General features: G+C 42.8%; 1 long non-coding RNA gene across 1 annotated transcript; it reads right to left on the bottom strand.

Moving 5' to 3' along the window:
• Positions 1-1,131: 1,131 nt before the first annotated feature.
• Positions 1,132-27,151, bottom strand: LOC128423358 (uncharacterized). Its single transcript, XR_008332733.1, has 3 exons — positions 27,112-27,151; positions 4,122-4,271; positions 1,132-1,415 (listed from the first exon to the last, which is right to left on the bottom strand). It is a non-coding gene; the product is annotated as an uncharacterized LOC128423358 (long non-coding RNA).

Raw genomic sequence — 27,151 nt, 5'->3', positions numbered from 1 at the left:
CAATGCACAGAATGAGCTGTATCAAATCTCCCTCAGGAACTTCCAATTTGTTGCAGGAGAGGAGAAATTTTAAGTCTTTTAAAATTTTCTGTTGGGGAGTAGTCAAAGAGCTGCCCATTTTTCTAAAATCAATATTTAAGGGATCGACTCACCTTGGATCCGTAGATGAATAGCGCTTGCAGCCTTTTCCAGGCGAGGTAAGTCGATGAATATCCACTGCTTGGATCAAAAATCTTCTCACAGTCTTGCCCAGACTGTTTGCTTTAAATCTTGCTTCTTAGCTCTCTTTTAAAAACCTCAGTCGTATCTTTTATTCAGCCTCACACGGGGCACCACTTGTCGGGCCAGCCGTTACAAATGGCGCTTTTCAGCATAAAATAAAGACGCAGAGAGCTAGCTTATTTCCTTGGACTGATGGAGCAGCTCTTTCAGACATCTTCTCCTCTCCAGTCCGTTTTTATTACCCTTTGTTCTCTCCAGCCGCATGGCTGCTTGCCAGTGTCTCATGTTACCTCATCTGGCCAGGGTTAAACCCACCCACACCATATAGGGTCAACACTGCCCAGAGGAAACACAACTCCTTTTAAGGTCAATACAATTCTAATACATGATAAGGCACAGACATGCTGGTCACTGGGTCAGCAAGACACCAGGTGGCACTACAAACCTTTGCCAGGGCTTTCTGGCTCCCACCCTGGCTCCCACACTGTACTCGGCCATAAAGTGAGATGAGCACAGCAACCCTAGAGTCGTCCACGACTGGACCTAATGGTCAGGGGTCCCTTTACCCAGTAGCGTAGCGTGGGGGGTGCAGGGGGGGCCGGCCGCACCGGGCGCAACATCTGGGGGGGCGCTCGCACTCACAGCTCTCTGCCCCTACTAAAATCCATGGGTTAGGGGGCGCAAATTACTTGCCTTGCCCCGGGTGCTGACAACCCACGCTACGCCACTGCCTTTACCTTTACTAGTTGTTATGTAACCTAAGCCTGCCTTCAGGTATACTGTATGTCTGTGAACCTGAATGCATCTGTCAGTAAACTACTTTTATATTAACGCAAATAAGATTTTTGTGTTTTTAAGAGGGATTAGAAGGGATTTTATCAGGAAGGAATATTTAATAGTAAGACTCAGATGAGTCAGCAACAAGCTGCTCGCTGCGTAATTTAAAAGGGGGGGATGTTTGGAACTCTGCTAGAATATGGAACTTGCTAGCACAAGTTAGGAAGGATATCATTAAATAATATATCCTCTCCTGCCTCCCTAATCATCCCCACAAAAAGAGGATTTTAAAGTCGCAAATTCATGAAGGATAAGACTATCTCTAGCTACTAAACATTTCTGTCAGAGGCAGTGCTGGAAACCCTGGAGGGAAGAGTGATGTTGCTGTTGAGAAGGATGCTGGACTTGATGGGCTACTGGCCTGATCTAAGAAACTTTTCTTATATTCTTAGAGTGTCTGTGCTAATTTTTGTTTAAATATTGAGCCAAGTCTTATGACTTTATCCGCGGAATCTTAGCATGAACACACATTTTTTGTAGTACTTGAAGTACTGTGCAAACAAGCATATTTCAAATATTACTTACATCAAAGCTGTACATATTTTGTTCTTATTTGCTTTAGATAATAACACATTTCAGGATTTTGAAAGGAAGAAAAAGCACAGCAACACCAGACCACCTTTCAAGATATAAGGTATTATTCCAGGAATCCTTGTCTTAAGTTCTTTCATCTGATACCTGCAAACAGCAACTGCATACAACAACTATGTGGAACATTACAAAGAAAAAGTTCATTTTCTGCAAGTACTGCTTCTTAAGGTTGTTGCATCTGTCACTTGTATTCATAAAGACATACATGGAACACAAAAAAGCTTCCATTTGGACATTACGTATATAAGAACTGATCTATTTGTATTTCCTGTTCAAAATGTTGGTCTTTAATTGCTTCTCCTTAATTTGATAATGTGAAAAGAGGTATGTTTATTGGATGTATAAAAAATTCATATAGTTAAACACAGCCAGTTACATTGTAGGTGTTATTGTTAGTCGGATTTACGTGACTAAAGGATTGAGAGTGTTGTGCATGAGTTCTTCTGGCATATATTATGGCAAGAATCCTTTTGCGTGCTGTTGAGGGCCCATAGTTTGTGTGTAACTTTCTCATTTGCTAATATGCAATGAGAGTTACTTTTCCATTTCTGGAGCTATCTGAAAAGAAGAAGATGCAAGAACGCATGAAGAGCTTGCAGGATTAGGCCAATGGCCCATCTAGTCCAGCAACCTATTCTCACAGTAGCCAACCAGATGCCAGTGGAAAACCTGTAAGCAGGACCTAAGCACAAGCTTGGTGGTGTTAGGAGCATCTTCCATGAGCATGAGTGGCTTGTGGGTAAGACACATCCAGCATGCTCTGCTGGTGGCTTACAAATGGGCCAAGGCATGGAAAAACCAAGCAATCATGCTCTTTTGCTTCTGAGGATGCAATGACCAGCCCTTGTTCTCTTAAGATGGTTGTCTGCATCTTGATTTGTATTTTTATAAGCAAAGAAATTTCATTTGTCTCCAGCGCACTCTACCTCCCTCCCTACCCACAAGAAAATAGACTGTGCACTGTACTTACAGCTCAGGCAAAGGGCAGGTTCTGCCCACAAGGCCATTTATCCACTCTGTTGCAGATTGATCAGTCTGCAAACACCTACACCTACAACTCTGCTGTGGAATAACTGCTTGCATCAGGATGATAACGAGTATAATTTTAAAATTTATGTCTCATTATTCTGTTCATAGAAGGGATGAACCATGGAGCCTAGGGCTTGCCAATCAGAAGGTCAGCGGTTCAAATCCCCGCAATGGGTGAGCTCCCGTTACTCAGTCCCAGCTCCTGCCAACCTAGCAGTTCGAAAGCACGTCAAAGTGCAAGTAGATAAATAGGTACCACTCCGGCGGGAAGGTAAACGGTGTTTCCGTGCACTGTTCTGGTTCGCCAGAAGTGGCTTAGTCATGCTGGCCACATGACCCGGAAGCTGTATGCCGGCTCCCTCAGCCAGCAAAGCGAGATGAGCACCGCAACCCCAGAGTCGTCCGTGACTGGACCTAATGGTCAGGGGTCCCTTTACCTTTTATTCTGTTCACACAGCAACCAGAGTAGCTTAACCACAAAAGAGAACTACCATCATGGTGCTAAGTCTATTGTTACATCAGCGCAAGGATATACATTTGTACCACAGAACATTGTCCCCTCATGCACTCCCTAAATCTGTTCCAGGGGCTCCTGGAGCAGATTTGAGGAGGGGGCAGAGAAAGGGAGGCTCCATTACATACGTACATGGAAATTCTTGTGCAAATGGGAGAAGATAGTTGAAGTCTGCCCTAATTTTTTGTATTGCAAAAAAATGCAAACAATTAAGAGCATCAGTCACTTAGAAGTCAAATAAAAATCAGCAGCAGAGTGAAACTTTAAAAGGAGGTCCTGGACAAGACCTGCCAAGGAAAATAAAGAACTTATTTATGTATGCTACAACAGCGGCAAGAGTCTTGATAGCACAAGGATGGAAGAATGAGGAAACCCCGACAAAAGAACAGTGGCAAAAGAAATTGATGAACTATGCAGAACTGGCGAAACTGACATGCAAATTGTGAGGTAAGGACAACTGTGACTTTAAAGAAGAATGGGAACCTTTTACAAACTATTTAAAAAGACAGCAAAATGAACTGGACTCCTTGGCAAGTTTTGAATAAACATACACAAATTTATTGGGTTAATATAGTGGATAGATAATACAAGGATGTATACAATTTTGCAATATGCAGAGAACAATATGAGTTGAGAAATCAGAGAGAGGAGCTGAGGAAAGTCTCGGGGGGGGGAGGGGGGAGGGTTTGCTGGGGAGGTGGGAGGGGGGAAAAGGGGGAATAATGAATATGATTTGCTTTGATGATTTGTTATGTTGAAATTGTTAATAATTTTTTTAAAAAAAAATCTTTAAAAGGAGGACCAGCCCTACTATTAGACAGAATGAGGGAGTCGCCTCAGGTGGGAGATCCTGGGGGTGAGCAACAACTATGAGCTGTTTGAGAACAGAGCTGTGTGCTTTACTGCCTCCCCTGCACCATTAAGCTACGCTGCTGCCCAGAAGATGCTGTTCTGTCAGCAGTGCTGAAATAAGGTTTAGCTACCAGTCGAGTTGGCTCTGAAACACGAAGTCGAGAGGGTGTCATCTTGGCCTTCGTCAATGGAAGCAAAACTTCTTGGGCTGGCCCTGATGAAGAGCCTGAGGAAATAAAAGCATTCTCCATTTATTTCTAACAGATAGTAAAGAGCAAGGCTGATGAATCTCCACAGGGAGAGTATACCAGAACTTCAGTGCCTTCAGCAAAAACACTTGGCAAATATTTTACTGCAGATTTCAGGATTGGAAAGGAACAAAGTAGCTTTCAAGTGTTCAGATTCAAAATGACCTCAATGGATCAAGAGCGGAACTATATCTTGTTTTTAACTCCACATTTTAGGATATGTGAAAGAAGATTTTATTTTTTAAAAAATACAGGAATCTATCTTAGGATATGGTGTTGCGTTAGTAGAAGCGATGTAACCTGATCCTGTTATAATAAATATATCTTACATTTAGTGCCATCGGTACACTGTGGCACTACACAATACTGCCTCACCCAGTCACACAGCATGTCCACCTTTAAAGGACTAGTTGCAGAAAACAGAAAATGCTGGATTTCAGCACGTTGGTAGAACAGCTGGACATGGCACAAATTAACCAAAAGAACCATGGGACATTCTCCCTGGAAGTCTGCATTTTCAAGCAGGAAGAGAAAGATTGTAAAACAGTTGCCATGTGTGGCAACACATAACAACTCACATTAAATCCGAGAACAGACAGAAAAGCAGAGCTGCAAAAGTAAAAATGCAGGCATGAAGGTGCGTGTAAATAAAGATATTGCTTAGTACCTTCACATCCATTTTTCTGCTTAACCACATAGACCAGGGGTCAGCAACCTTCCGCCTTAGAGCCATATGCAGCCCTTGGCCTAATTAGATGCACCTGGCAAGGAGAGGGGAAAGAGAGATGGCACAGAAGGGAGAGGGAGGGGGTCCCAGAAAGAGGGAAAAAGGGTGACAGCCAGGAGAGAGAAGGGGGTGGTCCCTTTTGGTCTGAGCACCACCCATTTTGGGAGTCTAACACTTTTGACTCCAGTCCTGCCTACTTTTGATTCCAATCCCAGTATTCAGCCTCCAAGGTACTGCAGCATTCAACATTTTTTTTTTTTTAATGCTGCCCACCCCTAATATAAGCATTGCAGGTTTCAAATTCAGAATTGCCTGGGCTCATTAAAACTGTAGCAATATATTTCACTGGGGATGGATTTCAATCTAGCCCAAGTAAATTTATTTTTGTGTATTCAAGAGAGGGTTGCATTCAAGCAGCAATTTGGTTTTCTCCCACTAAGTTAAAAATAATAATAATGGAAACTGTTAATTACGGAAATAGAAGAGATTTGAGAAGAAGACAGAAAAAAGCTCTCCTTGCTACACCATGGAGCCTGCTAATAGCTCCTTTAGTGACACCTAGTGCAGTCGGTGGAGATGAGGCACTATTAAACGCTGTGGCTGAGACACACTGCCTTGTTAATGTTACTTTGATTTCCAATAAAATGAGCTAACTCAATAGTGCTGAAAGGCAACCATTTCTTTTAGGCTCCAATTTGCATGCATATTCTAATTCACATTTGAATCTTTGAAAGAAAAAAAAGCAGCTAAGCTTATGGACCATACTGTCTGCTCAGTTCGTCACTTAACTGTTAGAACCACTGGGTCATTAATATCAATAATGAGAGAGAACTGCAATTAGGATCCAAATGAAATATGCCATGCCCCAGTTGATTTATTAGAATGTTTGTCAGTACAAAATGCCGTGGCACAGAAGACAAGGCTGCTGTGCTTGGATTGCTGCCTTCTCTCTAAATAGGAATCAAGAAAAATATTCACAGGGGCGATCATTCCATTACTGAATGGGAATTCAGAATATAAAGCTGAACTTTCTTTAAAAAAAAAAAGCAGCAGTGCCTTGCTAACTCATATTAATGTTGGGAGGCGTATTACCAATTATTGAGAGTTGTCAATTAGCGAGTAATTATTTTCTTGCTGCTGATCTGACCCTATCACTCTTTCCATTGAACACCTCCCACTGGCTCCTCTTTGCACGGTTAATCAAATCTAAACTACTTGCCATTATTTTCAAGGGCTGGTGGTACTCAATCTCTGACTTACATTTCAGATGGTTTCCCTAATCCCATTTCCTCAAGCAGACTCTCTGCCAGGGAGGACGGACTCATCCATCCATTTAGTTAGAAATTATAGCTAGTGGGTGGGGGAGTCAAAATGGCTGGCAGGAACAAATTTTATACCCAAGGTAATTGGAACAAACTACTGAGGGAAGTGGTGTGTTCTTCCCTGCATGCAGCTTTCATACCAAGGTCCACCCCCACCCCCAGCAGATATGACACATTGGGCAGCCAAATCACTTTAAAGTCACATCCATTTCAGAAAGGAAGAGATAAACACATGCTTATCCAATCCAGGCTGCTGTATGGAAGTGGAATATCTGATGCAAGATCTATTTATTTATTCATCTTTATTACGTTTTGCATGGACAGGCAGAGACCCCCCCGAACCCCAGGTGACCCCCGGGCAGAATAATGACACCCGACAATGTTTCCAAGCGCAAGTCAAAGTGTTGGTGCTGACCTTTAAAGCCCTAAATGGCCTCGGTCCAGTATACCTGAAGGAGCGTCTCCACCCCCATCGTTCTGCCCAGATGCTGAGGTCCACCGCTGAGGGCCTTCTGGCGGTTTCCTCGCTACAAGAAGCCAAGTTACAGGGAACCAGGCAGAGGGCCTTCTCGGTAGTGGCACCCGCCCTGTGGAATGCCCTCCCACCAGATGTCAAAGAGAAAAACAACTACCAGACTTTTAGGAGACATCTGAAGGCAGCCCTGTTTAGTGAAGCTTTTAATGTTTAATAGATTATTGTATTTTAATGTTTTGTTGGAAGCCACCCAGAGTGGCTGGGGAAACCCAGCCAGATGGGTGGGGTATAAATAATAAATTATTATTTTTATTATTATTATTAGATTAAAATTGGCCACAACTTTAGTAAACATTCAGATGTAGGAAGACCTTGGCTTAGGCATTGGGCGTTTATCGCTCCCAGTCCCCAGCCGGGGATCTGGGGAACATCAGGGTTATCCAAAGTGTATGGGAAGTGGGCTGACTCTGGTGAACGTCTGTTCAAGCAGAGAGCCCGCCCCCGCCCCCATTTCGCCGTGGCGTAGGGGAGAGCACTGACAACCCATTGGCATATGGCCAATGCCTCCCCTCAAAATACCCCTTTAACGGGGAACCCTGGGATCGCTGCCACAGGGGGGGCCTGGGTCACCGCTTCACGCTCCAACCCTTGAAGGAAGATAGACTAAAGGATTCCGCCAAGGCCTAAAAACCGCCAAAGTTGTCACGTTTTGCTATGGGGAAGGCAAAACCTGCCAATGCAAGAAAATTCCTTCCTGGTCCCTCAATAGCATCCATCAAAGACCGCAGCAGCGCCCGCATAGCTGTAAAGAAGAAGGTTAAACTGCAAAAGAAGGCATGAACTGAGGGAGGGCAGGATGGGGAAAGTTCTGGAGCCGGCTGAGGACTAACAGGTAAGTTACACCCCCTATTATAAGTGTGGGGCGGTCCTGACTCTACCTGGCCAACACCCTTGGCAACGCCCCCCCAAGCCAGGATTAGCTAATTGTCAAGGCTAGGCGGGAACGTCCAGGTACCCAGCTCGCGGGGGGGGGGGAGCCAGCTAACTTACCAGGAGTTTTGTAGTCCCTGGGGGCTGCGCGTGACCACACAAAAGCTGCCGCCCAGTTAATGTGGGGAGTGGTCATTATTACCTTTCTCCAAGGAGCTCAAGGTGGTTCTTCTCCCCATTTTATTCTCACAACAACCCTGTGAGGCTAAGAGACACTGACTGCCCAAAGGTCATTCATTGCTGAATGGGAACTAGAACTCGGGTCACCCAAATCTTAGTCTAACAACCTACCGGCTGTGAGTGCTGAAGGCCACTCCCTGCAAGGCCCTTTCCATCTGGCCTGGGGGGCGGGGCCCAGCCTCACCCTGCCCTAATTCAGTGACTGCTTTTAAATGTTTTAAAATAGTTTTAATTTGTGGTGTTTTAGATTTTGGTTTATGGTTTGGCTGGGGATTAGTTTAATTTTTAATATAACTGAATTGCTTTTTGTTTTGCTTTTAATTAGTTTATATTGCTTTATATAGTTTGTATTTGGTTTTTAAGGGGAAGAAGAAGAGTTTGGATTTGATATCCCGCCTTTCACTCCCTTTAAGGAGTCTCAAAGCGGCTCACATTCTCCTTTCCCTTCCTCCCCCACAACAAACACTCTGTGAGGTGAGTGGGGCTGAGAGACTTCAGAGAAGTGTGACTGGCCCAAGGTCACCCAGCAGCTGCATGTGGAGAAGCGGAGACACGAACCCGGTTCCCCAGATTATGAGTCCACCGCTCTTAACCACTACACCACACTGGCTCTCACACTGACCCTGGGAGAGGGTCTGGGCTGCCTCGGAGTGGGCCCCAGCCGACAGAATGGCTGGGGCAGGTTCCACGGGGGGGATGCACTGGGACACCCAATCTCAGTGATCACAGGTAGGAGGAGGAGTTATGCTAAGACCAGACCATGTCATTACCAAGGAGGCAGGTTTAGTCATTGTTTGAAGACTATCCCTGCCTCCGAGTCTGGTCTGGACCGGATGGCTACTGGAATCAACAAGGGAGACCCACATGACCTGAAGGTGCTCCTGTGCAATGCCAGGTCAATGCTTCATAAGACCACTGCCATTCACGACTTGATCGTGGATGGAGGACTTGACCTGGCACGTGTGACAGAGACTTGGTTGGATGAAGCAGATGGGCCTGTCCTTGCCACTGCTTGTCCGCCAGGTTTCTTGTATGCACAGCAACCCAGGTCATATGGGTGGGGAGGGGGTGTTGCAGTGATTTTTAGGAAGTCACTAGCTTACACCGTGCGTCCTATTGGGAAGACCCGTTTTCTCAGTGCATGTTCTGGAAGTTGGGCAATAGGGGCAGTACAGGATTCCTTTTGGTGTACCGACCTTCCCACTGCACCAAGGATTCCCTGCCCGAGCTGCTTCAGGTCATGGCAGATGTTCTCCTGGAGACACCTAGTTTGGTTGTCCTAGGGGATTTTAACATCCATGCCAACACAAGGGGCCACTTGGGAGTTTGTGGAAAGCATGGCCTCCATGGGGCTGTCCCTGAATAAGTTTGGCCCAACTCATAGTTGCGGAGATGCCTTAGACCTGGTGCTCACCTCTATCGACGTGGGTAATCTGACACTAAGTAAAAGTGAAACAAAAGAAGTGTCATGGTTAGATCACTTCCTGGTGCAACTGGACTTCTCCGCAACCCTTCCCCTCTACAGGGAGGTGGGACTGATTCGGATGGTCCACCCCAGCCACTTAATGGATCCAAATGGTTTCCAGAGAGTGGTAGGGGATGTTTTATCCCATGTTGATGGCCTTTCTGCTGATTCCTTGTTGGCCCACTGGAATGTGGAGTTAACCAGGGCTATCAACTATCCACCACCCCACCAACTGCTATGTCATATTCGAAACTGCTTTCTCAATTCTCTTCCAGAGGGGTTTGCGCTCACCAGCTTGGAGCAGGTGTTTGCAAAACACAAGTCCAATTACCCCTTGGGAACTAGTTATACAGTTCCCATGGACCCTGGCCATGGATCTCTCAAGTTTTTGACAAGCTGGGCAAAGAGGTGCATACTCTGCCTATTAAGAAGCTGTGATTTGCTGGTGTTGAAGAAAGAGGTAATCACATATGGTTTTGGTAGCAAGCTATCTTTCTCTGGGTTTTGCACCTTCCTCTAAGGTAGATACAAGTCTGGGAACAAAGGTTTATGGAGGAATGCCTGGTCTACCTGGACTCCGATCACACCTACAAGGAGTCGGGCATTGCAGTGGCAGCAGAGTAGCAACTGTTAACTCATTTAAGGTCAGAGCTTTATTGGCCAATTGCCATAGTTAATTAACCTCAATCTCCATGATGAATCTTCCTAGCTAAACCTAGTTAATTCCTCTCTTTTAAAAAAAAATGGGGTTATTTTATAATTAAAAAAGTAAATTTCTCAATACAGAAAATAACATCACCCCTTTATATATTTGTTTTCTATTCAAGGGTAAGACTAGGCATATCAATGAAGGTGAAGGTTCACGGAAAGTTGTGTGTAGATTGTCCATTGTTTGTGTTGCAGTGTTAGGGTATTATTAACCTTTGTTCATCTCCAGAGAGATGTTGCGTGTGCAGTCAGAGGACAGGGACAGCTGTCATTGGAGACAGGTTCACCTGCTCAATAATTTCTGCTTGCCATGCAGCTGTAAAAGGCTCAAAGTGATATTGGGATGCTTTAGAGAAGGTTTTTGCTTTAAAGGTGGTCTTGAGGATAATTTTAGTGGAGAAGAGGGAAAACTTGGTGAAGAGGTAAAATACAGGAGAACTTCAAAACTGACTAAGAGGGGAGAAATAAAAAGCGTAATTTCATTACTTTTGACTTTAATTTGTTGTTATTCCTTTTAATCTGCATAACAATCTAAATCCGAGCAAGAGTTATACATAAATGGAGATTTTACATTACAAACTTTGAATTTGATCATTGAGGGGGGGGGTTAAAATAGATGTTCTTTAAATGTGTTGGCAGTTTCATATCTGTTTATTTATTGTTGTCAAGTGTAAATCACCAAATGCCTTAAACTCCCACTTGTTAAATATTGTCAGAGTTCCAGTAATGCTTGTCAAATACTAAATCCATTCAATGTCAGCTATAAAATGCCATACTGCATGTCAGCTATCAATTTCTGTCAGTTAGAGCTGCAAACTTAAATCATTTTAAGCAGTAGATTAATTATCTAAAACTTTAGCCTCTAATCCTACACACATTTATCAGGGAATCACTGTTGAATTAAAGGGGATTTGCTTCTGAGTAGACATGGATGGAATTTCACTCTTACTTGATTAATCAGGTGGGCCCGATGAAGGCCAATTTTAATTGAAAGGGCCAACAGCTTGAAGTGTGCTTGTTGGTTTTTTGGCATTATTTTGACTGTGGTATTAATTTGACTGTGGTATGTTATTGTAACAGAGAATGGAAGACAAAAATTTTAAAATGATGGTACCTTCTGACAATGCAATACTGTGCAAAGAAATATATGGTTTACTGGGCAATATAAAATGCCAAGGGTAAATTAAATAAATTAATTAATAGTAGCTTTGTGTATTAAATAGCAAATTACCTATCTCACTCTGCCATTAGTGTCTCAGAAAGGTGCATATACTGGGGTTATGGTAATAGGAATTTTTATTTAAGAGATTAATCAGGGGAAATATTCTATACATAACTGACAATTCTACAAATATTCAAGACTGGATTCCAACATCAAAAATCATTGGACTTCAAATACTGGTGCCAAATAGAAGGTCAACTAATCAGACACATGAGTAAATCTTTTTTTAAAAGATATTTATTAAAGTTTCAAAATGTTACAAAAATAAGAAAAAGAAAAAAAGAAAAAAGAAAATACAAAATACAGAAAAATAAAAACAGTTAAAAACAAATCAATCTTTCCATATCTTGTCTTTCGTTTGCTTGTTTCCCTGACCTCCTCACACCTCCCTTTTTTGTATTCCAGTTCAATTAGTTAATTCAGCAAATCCTTTCCCTCTTTGTTTATCTTAATCCTTTATCTTTATACATTATAACTTTAGATTATCACCTGTTACCAATCCATTTTTACATATTCCTTTATAACATTGCTGCTAAAAACCACTTAACTTCATTCCAACATCATTCTAACATTCATTAATTTTGCAGTATTTCTGTAAATAGTCTTTAAATTTCTTCTAATCTTCTTCCACCGACTCTTCTCCCTGGTCTCAGATTCTGCCGGTCATTTCCGCCAGTTCCATATAGTCCATCACCTTCATCTGCCATTCTTCCAGGGTGGGTAGATCTTGTGTCTTCCAATACTTTGCAATAAGTATTCTTGCTGCTGTTGTAGCATACATAAAGAAAGTTCTATCCTTTGGCACCAATTGGCCAACCATGCCCAGGAGAAAGGCCTCTGGTTTCTTCAGAAAGGTATATTTAAATACCTTTTTTATTTCATTATAGATCATCTCCCAGAAAGCCTTAATCCTTGGGCACGTCCACCAAAGGTGAAAGAATGTACCTTCAGTTTCTTTACATTTCCAACATTTATTATCAGGCAAATGATAGATTTTTGCAAGCTTGACTGGTGTCATGTACCACCTGTATATCATTTTCATAATATTCTCTCTTAAGGCATTACATGCCGTAAACTTCATACCTGTGGTCCATAACTGTTCCCAGTCAGCCATCATAATGTTAAGTCCAACATCTTGTGCCCATTTAATCATAGCAGATTTCACCGTTTCATCTTGAGTATTCCATTTCAACAGCAAGTTATACATTCTTGACAAATTCTTAACTTTAGGATCTAACAGTTCTGTTTCCAATTTTGATTTTTCCACCTGGAAGCCAATTTTATTATCCAAATTGTATGCCTCCATTATCTGATAATAATGAAGCCAATCTCGCACTTTGTTTTTTAGTTTTTCAAAGCTCTGCAATTTCAATTTATCTCCCTCTTGTTCCAAAATTTCCCAATATTTCGGCCATTTGGCCTCCATATTGAGCTTTTTCTGAGCCTTCGCTTCCATCGGTGACAACCACCTTGGGGTTTTATTTTCAAGTAGGTCCTTATATTAAACAATGCTTTCCTGACAATATGGTTTTTAAATGCTTTATGTGCTTTAACCTTATCATACCACAAATATGCATGCCACCCGAAAATATTGTTGAAACCTTCTAAATCCAAAATGTCTGTGTTTTCAAGAAGCAGCCATTCTTTCAGCCAGCAAAAAGCTGCTGATTCATAATAAAGTTTAAGGTCTGGCAGGGCAAATCCACCTCTTTCCTTTGCATCCGTTAGTATTTTAAATTTTATTCTAGGCTTCTTGACCTGCCAGACAAATCTAGGAATGTCTCTCTGCCACTTCTTGAAACAGTCCATTTTATCCAAAATTTGCAGTGTTTGAAACAAAAACAACATTCTTGGCAATACATTCATTTTTATCACAGCAATACGGCCTAGCAGTGAAAGCTTCAAATTTGACCATATTTCTAAATCTTTTTTCACTTCCGTCCAGCATTTCTCTTTATTATCTTTAAATAGATTCACATTCTTAGCTGTCATATTAACCCCCAGTTATTTCACTTTCTTAACCAATGTTAAACCTGTCTCCTTCTGAAACCTCTCTCTCTCAATCGCTGTTAGATTTTTCTCTAAAACCTTGGTTTTTAACTTATTCCAGACACATGAGTAAATCTTATCTTTCATGCCTTCTTAGGTACCCACAATAGTCCATCATGTGCAAATCCCTTGTATCATTTTTTTCATAAGAAAGCCAACAAATAATAATAAAAAAGAAACAATACTGTCAGAGGCTCAGGAGCAGAAGAGCAGGGGAGAGAGCAAATAGAGAGCGGAGGAGAGGAATCAGAGGGGAGCGTAGGGGAATATGACAGTGACCCGAGAGATTCCATGAGCTTCTCCAGCGAATCAGAAGATTCCCAGGAGGGGGCGCCTATGGTAAGGGCGAGGGGAGTCCCAGGGGGGACGCTCCATAAACAAGGGACCAGAGGGGACTCCCAAGGGAGTAGCGGAGGATCAGGACCAGTTCCCCCACCAGAGCACAGTGGGGGGGAAGAGTCACATGAGTCAGGACCGGCTTCTCCTCCAGCGGGGAGAGAAGATGAGTCAGGGGTGACCACGCCCCCATTGGGAAGTGGGGAAACGGAGGGAAGGCCAGGTCCAGCTAGCCTCCCCGAAAGAGGGAGCAGTGACACAAGTGTAACGGTCAGAAGGAAGGTGGGAGGCTGCGCGCGCGCGCCAAGTTCAAATGTGGAGGAGCGCGGGACAGCAGAAAACCCGGATTGGGAGCCAGGTTCTAAAGCCCGAAGGAGGGGGGGAGAAGAGTCAGGGGACTCAGCGTCAGAGGAATCGAGGAGGGCTGAGACTCCGACTAGCAGGAGGACCCAGAGAAAGAAGGAACAGAGGAAGAGGTGGAGTAAGGCTAGAATCTTAAGCTGGTGTCAGGGGGGAGGAGATTCAGATGGGACTTCTACGGTCTAAGGCATAGACGTAGCGTTGCGCGCTGCGCGTCTGGAAATGAAACTGAACTTCAATAAAGACTTTTTTACTTGAGGAAGAAGCAGCGTTGGTCTTGTGTGAGCTGGGACCTTGGGCAGCGCTGACAAATACCATCAGCTACTTTTGCAATACATTCCAAACAGGGAACAATTTTCAAACATTTCATCTAGACCCAATCCTTTGTATTGTAACCTATCAGTTAATTTGGCTGATTTAACAGGCAACACTGTTAAGGAATTATTTGGGTTGAAACCAAATCAGGGATATCGGTCCATAACATATATGTCATTCCTCTACTGCAAGGTATGCAATGTGAAGAAAGAGTCGTCAGCTATGTTGTACATGAATGTCATGGTTTGCCTCTGGCTTCTTGCCATTTACCCTTAGTGATTTTCTACTCGGAAAGGTCAAAATATCTCAGGTGCTATTCTATGGCCACTGGATAATTCATACGGAGAAGGTGTTTTTATGCTTCGTCTTGTATATTCAGTGTTTATATTTAAAATCAACATTGCATAATGGCCTCCATCACTAGCTGTGTTAGAAGAACCATCAACGGTGGCCAGACAGATATGAGCATTGTCTTCATGTAACTACCAGGAATGTTCTGCTGCTTATCAAGTTATATTCATTTTTAAAAGTGGTAACCTAGGCTTTGTTTTAAAATCATTTTGGTTACCATACGTAATGTGAGTTATCTTAGCATCAGGAATATTGCTATGTCCTTAAAAAACTCAAAGCAGAGGCACATGACAGAATTTTCCACAGAACTTCCATACACTATTATTATTGTTACTATTATTTGTTGTAATAATACATGATAAAATTTCAATATAAATTGAAAAAAATTAAAGGACATGAATTGGCTGAAAGTGCTCATCCTGCAATGACATATAAAGGACAAATCCTACACCACTTCTGTGTGCTATTTTGGGGGTTCTCCTGTCCCCTCAGAGTAGATTTGGGGGGCACAGGAGAGGAGAGCGGAGAAATCCCCATTGCACTAGCAGGACTCATTGTGCTGGCTTCCACTAGAGCAACTCTTAAAATGAATAATGCCCATTATTTGGCTATATTTTATCACTTTGTTATCTAAAAATGGTATATTATGTTTTATAATAATAATAGCAACTAATACCTAGTAAAGCACTGACTTAATATGAAAACAATTTATCACAAAGCTTAGCTCTATCAGCCATACTACAGTTGTGGGTAATCTTTAATAGGTAGGTATTAACAGATATTAATTCTAAATTAATTAGGTACTAATGGATACTAATGAAGGGGTTTACATGCAATCTCAAGCCCCTTCCAGGAAAAGCAACATTGAAATTTATGGATATCAAAAGCCTCTTCCCTAGTCATGTTTTCCTCTAACTTTGGTAGAAAAATGTTATGAATGGAAAACTTCTTATATGTATTTGTTATCACAATAAATTATTGTGTTATTGCTATTGCTATCTTATTTATATGTTGCCTTTTTCCCTGACAGGGACTCAAGGCAGGTTACAGATAAAATAAAAAGGACTAAAAAGGAGAACAACAATGCCATTAATGATTACTTTGACATTTGAGGGCTTGTAAGTTTCAATAATGTATTACTTATTTCCATTTAAAGCCATTTTATATAAAATCTGCAGGCAACATTATTGAGCAAAGGTGGTTGTTTTTGGTTGGTTGGTTGGTTTGCTTGTTTTTTTAAAAAAATGCTGAATAATGTTTGAAATCATTAACTGGGCAGGAGTGAGGTCTGATATGGGTAACAAATGTCTTCAACCTGGCTTTGGAATCAAGATTGGTAGGAAGGAAAATAAGGGAGAATTAGTGTACGGCCAAACCTCACCCTAAATGTGGATGACTTCTGAATATTTCAAGTATGTGATTAATTCTCTTGAAGACTAACTCTTGAAGATTGGGGGGGGGATATTTTCCTTTGTTCTTCCTAGTCAATAGCAGCTACACACCGTCTGTTAATGTGGGCCGCATGATGTTAACCAAGCAGAGAATTCTATTCTGGGGCTAAATCGAAAAATTGTAGCCATAGAAGGCCTTTTTGATCAGAGTTAGCAAAACATTGTGCCTTCTCCATTCCCCCACTGTCCCTCCCTCCCCTTCTTTCTCAGAGACTCTGCCAAGCATGTCAGATCATTCATGTTAAATTATTCTTGATGGCATTGAGATGTGCAGTACTGTCATCCAAAGACTGGCTTGTGCAGCTGTCACATCCGTTTTCTTCCCGAATCTTGTGCAAGAACCCAGCCATGTTCCAAGCTAGGCTTATCTGCTAATTTATCACGAAAACCCAAACAGACAGGCCTGACAAAGCAAAACAAAAAGAGTCAGAATCAAGGGTTGGAGAGGGAAGGATATTAACCCAAGCTTCCCATCGACAAATGTCTCAGTGCTGTCTAGTGACCTATTGGTGAACCTGTCCACTGAAATAATTTGCCCAGCTTTAGGTTCTTCCTGTGAACAGCCCCAGCCCCATTGGTATAATCTCCATTATTGCATGCATATTAGTGTCATGACCCCCTGGCCTCAGGCGGCCTGTAATGATGTGGCTTAGGAAGAAGCTGCTTTGGGAACTCCCAGACCCTCCAAGCTCATTGAAACCAGTCGGACGGGGAATAGCCTACACAGCTCCTGAAACAGAAGGCCTCTCTTTGACCCTGAGTCAAATGAGCTGGGCCTCGCTAACCCAGAGTCTGCACGCTCTTTTCATCTCAGTGCACAAACGCACTTGGGTCCTTCCTTCCCCTCTTAGGCTCTGCTTGATTTGGCATGCAGGAGCCACATGGTAACATCAAAGTTCAAGGCTCCAAGTCAAGAGCTTGCCTCTTTAAGATCCTGTCAGCTGAAGTACTGGCTGGGCAGGCCTATATCAAGATTTATGGAAAGGCTGCAGAACTCCAACTCCCTTCACCCTGGACCATTAACTATGCTGGCTAGAGCTGATGGGAATTAGAGTCCAGCAACATACGGAGGCCAATTTGTTTTCTGTTCTATAGTCTGGCCACCCTCTGATACAATGCCTGTGTGTTGCCAGTGCAGCACCTATGGACACACAGGCACTGGGAGGGGCCCTCCCTGGTGCCTACAGGGTCTCAATCCCTGGATGATGCAATCAGGCTTAAAAATATATAATGACCACTATAATTGAGGGTTGGGGGATGGGGAGAGAGAAGTGCATGCGGTTGCATGTGTGCATAATTGCAGTGTGCATGGTGCCCACCATAGCTGTCAACGTTTCCCTTTTTTAAAGGGAAATTCCCTTATTCCGAATAGGATTCCTTGCAGGAAAAGGGGAAAGATGACAGCTTTGGTGCCCACAACAGTTTATCCAGTTTCCAAATGGTCAATCCTTCTGAAGAGCTGTCCCAGGTGCTGAAGAGCATTTCTCTGGCTTCACTGCTAGACTGTCATGGGCTAATTACTACCTTGCTCAGCATTGCAAAGGTCACGAATCTGCCTAAAATACGGGTGGCTAACCTTTTTTTGGCCTGAGGGTTGCCAGTGCCCTTAGCCAACATGCCAGGTGTGTGTATGGCAAAAAGTAGGTGTGGTCACCCCATGCTTTCTCTCTCACGCTCTTGTACAGGCACAGGGCGCACACACATATGCAGTTGCAGATCACCTGAGGAAGAGGGTTATTGCCCTATCTGCTCATTAAATGATCAGTCTCATGACTAGGGAAGGAGCAATTTGCATGCTCATCACAGCACTAGACTCCACTCCTCCCAGTGTTGTGTCTTTCCTTTTCCCCCACCACTGGGGAACCTTTGGAGAGCCAGAAAAATGCTTGCGGGTGAAGCAGATCAGGCCCCTGAACTAGGGGTGTGTGTGTGTGTGTGTGTGTGTGTGTGTGTGTGTGTGTTAAAACAAGGCAATTATTCTACTTTGCCACACTTTTGTTACTTTTTAATTTATGTATACAAGGAAATATGTTGACAATTGGCTTTTATTTCCTTCTGTTTTCAGAGCATTTTCACCAGTTACCCAAACACTGAGTCTTGAGTTTTCCAGAGTCCTAAATTAAATGTGCCAACAGGGAGGGCTCTTCACTTTCCACTCTCTACATCATGCTAAAAACAACCAAGAGTGAACCAGTCATTGATGCCTGCTCAGGAGTAATCCCATTGTTCTCAAATGTGCATAGAACTGCAGCCTAACCCTTATAATAAAGAGATAGTATTTATTTCAAGTTAATTAATCCCCTGCAATGCAGGACTTACTTATATCACCCATCCCTTTGTCTTTCTGGAATAAATACATAAATACAAGAATACAAACGGATAGATATGCACACACACACACACATTAAAAGCTTTATAGCTATTTGTGTAAATCCTTTCCTGAATCAGTGCTAACTCTTTTCCCTCCGACTTGCCACACAGTCCAATCCACACACAGATGGAGCGGAATCATTTCCAGGTTTTCCCTTGCTCACTTCCCCTCCGCCCATCCTTTGACCGGCAGGCAAATGAAGCCATTCAAATATTTGCCTATCTTGTCATCTGTTCTCATCAGACCTTGCAATTCCTGTCATGCCCCACATGTCATTTTAAAGCATAACGTCATTAATACCTAGAGTGCACTAATGGATGCTTCACACATGAATGCATTAATGAAATGTGTTATTGTTTTCCCTCACAGGACGTTAACAATCTCACGCACGTCGAGCCCCCAAAGCCCTCCAGTGCTGCTGAAAACCACTAGCTATCAAATGAACCCTCAGTTACACCTCAGTAAGTTTAAGTTCAAGTTTATCACTGAAGCGTCACTCATGTGAAGAGAGGATACAAGCCTCTGAGGGCTTTTGGGTCCAGCTTCAATTACCATAAAGAGAAACAGGAGGCAATAGCCAGGGGTGGGAGGCAGAGAAGCAACACAGCAGAAACAAAATCCTGTCAAGATAAAATAGGAAAGATCTGGGTGTCACTGTAGTGATTTGTTTCTTTGTTTCTCCCTTTTGTCTATGGGCTGATGGTTTGAATAATGAAGAGAGGATTGGTTTTCTCTTGTAGTATACAAACATGGGTGGTCTCGTTTTCTGCTAGCATAGCTGACATATTAAGCAAGATTAAAGATTCTCCGGCAAGGCAGCATTTGAATTGGGTTTCTTAAACCTAAAGAAATGTATATGCACAGGCAGAATTGTAAAATGAACCCCCTGGCCAAAAGGAATATAAAATTGCAGTCCTCTCAGGACAGGTATAGCTTTGATAAATTGGCAACACTTTGTATTTGGTGTTTCAGGATGCTGGTGGCTTGGTTGAAAGGGAAATAGGATCCCAGTTCTTGTTGTTTATTTTTATTTTTTTAAAAAAGCTTTCTTTAATGACTTGAACTGAAGTTACCTATACTGTATTGCTAAACAAAGATGCATCAAGGCTATTGCTAATTTGTGGGTGGGTTTCAATTCCATTGTGGCAAATTCAGGTTGTGTGATGAAGGTGAATTTAGCACTCATGCACAATAAACATGCTTTTAAAAAACAACAGCACGTTTTTGGTGGTAAAGAAAGTTATGGGGAGCTGCACTGGGAAGTATAGAATGACAGTTGCTTGATGCAACATTGTATTCTCTCACCACAAAAATAAATTCAATAAACAGTGAACACTGCATAACAGACACACACATCCCTGACATGTTGTACAAACAAATCCAGATGAATTTTGAGTAAACAGGAGTCTCCATTTTGTCCTATGCTTTTTATTCCTGGTAATGCATCCACAGGTCACTTTCGGGACAAAAATCACACTCAAATGTGGGTTTAATTTACACGTTAAGTCAGATACACCAAGACATCAGTGTTGATGCTGACCTTTAAAGCCCTAAATGGCCTTGGCCCAGTATACCTGAAGGAGCGTCTCCACCCCCATCGTTCACTCAGATCCAGCTCCAAGGGCCTTCTGGCAGTTTCCTCACTGCAAAAAGTGAGATTACAGGGAACCAGGCAGAGGGCCTTCTCGGTGGAGGCACCTGCCCTGTGGAATGCTCTCCCACCAGGTGTCAAGGAAATAAACAACTATAGTACCTGACTTTTAGAAGACATCTGAAGGCAGCCCTGTTTAGGGAAGTTTTCAATGTTTGGAGTATTACTCTGTTTAATATTCTGTTGGGAACCACCTAGAGTGGCGGGGGAAACCCAGCCAGATGGGCGAGCTATAAATTAATTAATTAATAATAATAATAATCAGTGTTCACGTGGCAGGGCAGAGTGAATGTGTGTTTGAAGCATTGTAGAGGCTGGCAGCCACTCCAAGCTTGCTTTACTGCAGAGTCAAATAGCATCCCAGAATGGCTATGCTTGGGGTTTATTTATATATTCACCAAAGCTATCTTTATATCACCATTTTGTAGTAATATGACCACCTCTCTTTTGTGCAATAAATGTGCAGTATCACTTTTGTTGTAGATGAAACAAAATTTAAAAATTCCTTCCAGTAGCACCTTAGAGACCAACTAAGTTTGTTATTGGCATGAGCTTTCGTGTGCATGCACACTTCTTGTAGAGATATCAGTTTCCCCTACACCTGCAGAGCTACTGCCAGGTCCTTTTGGAAGAAGTGGTCCCTGGGCAGCCCTCGACCTCTGCTTTCTCCCTCAAATTGATTCACCTGTACCAGCACCACCAGGGACCTCGTGCACTCACACATTCGTAAATATGTGTCATGAAAGGCTACGCATTCCCCTGTAAGAATCCCCCCACAATAGCCCACACGTTTTCCATTCCCTGAAACATGACAGTCCCCTCTGCAGTAAGGACGACCTTTCTTCCATTGCTTTGGAACTGGGTGTTGGCACTGGAACTACTTGCACTGTATGCAAATAAAATTGCCTGCTTTTGTTATGGAAATAGCCGCCATGGTGCCTGAAATAGAGATCACAGCTCCAGATACAGCAAGTGTTAGGATCATGGCAGGGTGGGGAAAATTAAACTACTCCTCCCTATCCCACACCCCAGGGTTTCCAGGTTGCTATGTACATAACAACAAAAAGGAAGAAAAAGAAAAGGGCACGTGCACCAATTGTATTCACACATGTCTAGTTTGGCCCTGAGTTCCTGCTATGTTTTTTGTCATATGGAAAGGTCTGAAGTTGAGACATACTTTCTGTTTGCTGCAGAGCCACATAAGAGCATAAAAAGTATCCAAAGTCCCTTCAAGTCCAGCATCCTATTCTCACAGTGACCAGTGAGATGCCTAAGGGAAGTCCACCATACACAGGGCATGAAGGCAATGTCCTCCTCAGAACTGGCATTCAGAGGTGCTGACACTTGAGGTAGTATGTGTCCATCACGGCTACTAGCCTTTGGTAGGTTTATCAATGTATTCAGATACATTAATGCATCTGAACCCATTTTAAAGTCATCCAAATTCATGACCATCAATACATCTCATAAATTGGTGCCAACACATAAATCCTTCTTTCTTCCTCTTACAGGCTCAGTTGTTCTAGAACAGGCATAGGCAAACTCGGCCCTCCAGATGTTTTGGGACTACAACTCCCATCATCCCTGACCACTGGTCCTGTTAGCTAGGGACGATGGGAGTTGTAGTCCCAAAACATCTGGAGGGCCAAGTTTGCCTATGCCTGTTCTAGAAACTGATCCTTCTCAAGAACTTGCAAATTGGTAGTGGAACACAGTTCTTTCTGGTTCAGGTAGCCAACTCTTTTCTGCAACATCATGAACTTTGCCTTTCCTTGCTATTAGCTAATCAATACAGACCATAAACCTATGACTACCTTCTGCTATTACATGAGTTCCTCAACATAATTTCTTCATGTTTCCAGCCAAGAGTTTTTCATCACTTAGCCCTTTCTATCTCTTCTGAATTAATGGCAGTGTCAGCAGCATGGAGCTACATTTGCAAAAAAAAAAACACCTTAAATTGGCATGTCTTCTCCATCTCTATTTCTTCCTAAGGATATGTTCATATAGACTTTTTAAGGGATTGTGTGGGCTTTGTCAGCACTCTGAATTTTCACATTATGAGAGTAAAGGAAGCTGCTATCATGCCACACACAAACACACCACGTTCTATCAGGATCTGGCATGTTTGGGCAGACACAGTTGAAAGTGGAGGAAGAAGAAGACGCTGGAAGGGCTGGGAAAGCCATCTGCTTGTCTCCTTGGAGACCCACTGCCAGTCAGGGTGAACAACACCAGGTTTTGTGGACAAATTAACTGAGTTTGGATCAAGCAGTTTCATTCATACGGTGAAATATGATGCATGAGCGACAATTTATGAGGTGCCGCTCATCCCAAACATAACCTATATAACATGCATACTTTTTCAGACCCACAGCTCTGTGGCCTGTTGCATTGGGCTATGCCTTTTCTAATGTCTTCTACAAATGCTTCTTCTGTTCCACTGCCAAACAGGAATTGAAAAGCTCTTTTTTGTGTCTGTTACATTTTATATTTAATACCTGAAAATGACTACCAGCCCAAATTTAGGAACAGTTCTGAGATGTACACAACTGCTTCCAGCATTCCTGCTTGATTAGCAACTTCATGCCACAAAATACAGCTCTTGGGTTCCACAAACCCCCCCACAATCTTCAAATTTATGAGCAACTTCACACTTTTACAATTCTCTTTTCCCTTTGGATGGGGAATGCCGTTCTTTTCTGCAGCAGTGGCCTGAAGCTATTCCATTCACAATGTCTTTAGCCAGAGCAGCAGCATCTAGCCAACGTTTTCATTGGAACAATGCCCAGTTGTGCCTCATTTATTCAGGAAACTATCTTTTGCTAGAGAGCATTTAGAGATTATTACCCATGAACCCTGCAGTGCAATATATATTGCTCAAAACGTACCACGTTTCGGCTGATTATGGCTTTATATCACTGACACTGGAGCCGTGAAGCCAGAATTCTTTTTACTAGCCAAGAGAGATTCAAGAGGGCAGGCACTTTTTGGTTTCCAAAGGGTATAACAACATCTAGGCATGCTCTTAAGGCTTTCATTTGCAAATGTTTTAACTATGTTCAACAGATACAAAGATGGCAGGAGGACAAAGCAGGTCAACTGCATCTTGCTCTGGAACTATTTAAGTTGTGCATCTGGGGGGGGGGCACAACACCCCACACATGCACATGTAGATAGGACCTCTCCTCACACATGCAAATCAGTTCACACAATACCCTAAGTGTACTTGTAGCAGAAAACAGCACTTGCATTCCACTTCAAATTCTATAGGCCCCATCTATAGCATAGGCTTAAACTGGCTTGATAGGCATTGCATCTTCTGAAAGAACACAGGGGCCAAGAATGTCTAAGGGAACCAGGCAGAGGGCCTTCTCAGTAGTGGTGCCCACCCTGTGGAACGCCCTCCCATCAGATGTCAAAGAGATAAACCTGACATTTAGAAGACATCTGAAGGCAGCCCTGAAGGCAGTATTTTGATGTATTTTTAATCTTTGTTGGAAGCCGCCCAGAGTGGCTGGGGAAACCCAGCCAGATGGGCAGGGTACAAATAATTTATTATTATTATTATTATTATTATTAGGGGAAATAAATACTCAGCACTCTCAACAAATGACAGTTCTCAATATGAACTTCCAAGAGAGTTGGTCTTATGCTGTTACATAATGGTTACGTATGGTTTTATACCATAGATAAAGCCACAGAATAAACATTTCATCTCATTTTATCTCCAGCCCAAGCTAGACATTACACAGGAGATCCATGACTGAATCTCCCAGTGATTTAATTTTTACTTGAAAGATGGAAGCATAAATCGCGGTGGGATGAAGAGTCTTCATGTGCCCAAGGAAATGCAGACATACAAACAATCCAGAGCAGTGTGCTTTTAGTTTTAAAACTTGTAGTACCAATACACATAATAATAATAATAATAATAATAATAATAATAATAATAATAATAATTTATTTATACCCCACCCATCTGGCTCCGTTTCCCCAGCCACTCTGGGCGGCTTCCAACAAAATATTAAAATACAATAGTCCTTCAGATATTAAAAGCTTCCCTAAACAGGGCTGCCTTCCGATGTCCTCTAAAAGTCTGGTAGTTGTTTTTTCCTTTGACATCTGGTGGGAGGGCATTCCGCGGGGCGGGCGCCACTACCGAGAAGACCCTCTGCCTACTGTAATCTTGTGCAGAAAGAGGAAATCTGAGGTAAAACCTGGGCTGGAACTACATCAGACTCTGGTAAGATGGAACCATTAGAAAAACCAGTGGCATTCCAAACATTTCAGGGGGCTTCAAAAATGAGGCCCTAGAGAATGGGGGGTTTAACCCCTTTCCCCCTGTGCCACTTCCCTGATCTAAACTGCATCGTCAGATAGGAGGAAATACAAAGCAGCTGAAGGAAAACGGCTAAACACACCACGAGATTCACTCACAGGTCTTCAACGTAACATATATTTAGGTTCTTGGAATTCAAAATAACCCAATACCTGCGCTGCAGCCCTCTTAGGCATTCTAACAACTTTACACCAGGGAGACGACTTCCAGTGAACTTCCGATCACACACCTGAAATTCTCACAACATCCTTCTCCTATGCCAGGTTTAAGATGCGCAACATGTATTACTCACTCCAATAATTCCTCTGCTGTTATCTGAGAAAGAACGAGTCTCCCTGGGATCAGGATCATAATTACAAATAGCTAGAAGGATCCGTTCTAAGAAAATGAGATATTTTCTTCAGGTAGGACAATCAAAAATCAATTAGGGCTTAAACACAAGGCAGGATTGCCAGGCCCTGGAGGTGTAATAAGTAGCACTTGGCTTGCCTCTTCATTACCAAGATAATCAAGAATGACACTGCTTAATTATTTGCAATGATCCTACATAATTTGTTTCTGAAGTGTTATGCTGAGTTAGGTCGCCTTGGTATGCAGCCACCAACACTTCCATTTCCACACTATTTCTTCTAATAATAAACTAGAAGCATAAATCACATCTTTTGAAAGTTTCCAAACAATCCTGCCAAGAGGCAAAACGGACAATCCAAGGCATTGGGTTTCTTTGTTTTCCTGTCTGAGTGAAACTTTGCCAGGGTGCATTCTAGTACAGTGGTACCTCGGGTTAAGAACTTAATTCATTGCGGAGATCTGTTCTTAACCTGAAACTGTTCTTAACCTGAGGTACCACTTTAGCTAATGGGGCCTCCTCCTGCTGCCATGCCAGCGGAGCACGATTTCTGTTCTCATCCTGAAGCAAAGTTCTTAACCCGAGGTACTATTTCTGGGTTAGCGGAGTCTGTAACCTGAAGCATCTATAACCTGAAGCGTCTCTAACCCGAGGTACCACTGTATCTGCAGGAACCCAAAGATCTCCAAGACTCTTTGAGACCAAGAACTGTAAGATTTGTAAGAATGCCTTATTCCATATTGACCAGCCCCTGCTTTAAGAACAGTAAGAAAAGCCTCCTTTCTGTGGTAGCTCCTCACATATTGAACCCACTCTCTCCTAAGGTGCATTTGGCCTCATCTCATTAAAATTTTCTGGGAGGCTTTTCATTAAAGAAATATATGAGTTGCTGCTACAATTAGTAATTGCTCTTTGGTGATTTGTTATGAGTTGTTGTGCTGCTGTTTTTAAGGATTGTACCTTTTTATGGATTTTTATGTAGGCTTTTGGCTGCCCTTTGCAGTGATCAGTGAGCTCTTTAAGGTCCAATGGATCAGCATCCACGTCTTGTCGACAGGGAAAGGCTATCACTCAATGATAATAATAATAATAGTAATAATAATAATTTTATTTATATCCCTCCCTCCCCAGCCAAGACCGGGCTCAGGGCGGCTAACACGAGGTATAAAAACAATTGATTAAAATACAACTTAAAAACAAGATGAAAATACAACATTAAAATGCAGCCTCATTTCAGTAGAAACTCAAATCAAAAACTTTTGGGGGGATGAAAACGTCAAGTCTTCATCAAGGCTAACTATCCAGACCGGTCCTACATGGGCCAGAAAAAAGCCAGGGAAGTCCCCAAATAGGAGTTCCATCACAGAAGGAGGAAGGAAAAAGGAAAGAGAGGGAAGGGATCAAATTGATTCCAAGCCAAAGGCCAGGCAGAACAACTCTGTCTTACAGGCCCTGCAGAAAAAAATCAGATCCTGCAGGGCCCTGGTCTCATGAGGCAGAGAGTTCCACCAGGCCAGTGTTGAAAAAGCCCTGGCTCTGGTTGAGGCTAATCTGACTTCCTCAGGGCCCGGGACCACTAGGGTGTTGCTATTTATGGACCTTAAGGCCCTCCATGGGGCATACCGGGAGAGGCGGTCCCGTAGGTACGAGGGTCCTAGGCCATATAGGGTTTTAAAGGCCAAAAGCAGCACCTTAAATCTGACCCTGTACTCCACCGGGAGCCAGTGCAGCTGGAAAAGCACTGGGTGAATATGCTCCCATGGCAGAGACCCCGTGAGGAGCCTCGCTGCAGCATTCTGCACGCGCTGCACCACCCCTGACTTGAACTGACCAACTGGCCACTAGCGTGAGGATGCAATACAAGAAAACCTCCATTTTATGTCCACAATGCTAAAGAGAGAGATGTTGTGCAAATGTTTTTAAGCCATCCCTAGTGATTAAGGCTGTGTACACAACTGGGCCGTTAAAGCACAGTTGAAGCATTTTCTTTCCCTCAAATAATTTTGAGCACCGTAGTTTACACCTCACAGAGTTACAATTTCCAGCAACCCTTAATAAACTTCAGAATATCTTTTCTTATATCTATGCTCCTGGGACAGGTTCAAGGTTCTTATGTTAATTCAAAAAGCCCCAAATGACTTGGGCCAAACGTACCTGATTCCTTATGCTGCACCTCAATCACTGTGATCTTTTG

Source organism: Podarcis raffonei, chromosome 11, assembly GCF_027172205.1.
Source record: "Podarcis raffonei isolate rPodRaf1 chromosome 11, rPodRaf1.pri, whole genome shotgun sequence".
NCBI classification, from domain to species: domain Eukaryota; kingdom Metazoa; phylum Chordata; class Lepidosauria; order Squamata; family Lacertidae; genus Podarcis; species Podarcis raffonei.
Note: the sequence above shows the minus strand (reverse complement) of the source record. Positions and strands in the feature narration are given on the sequence as shown.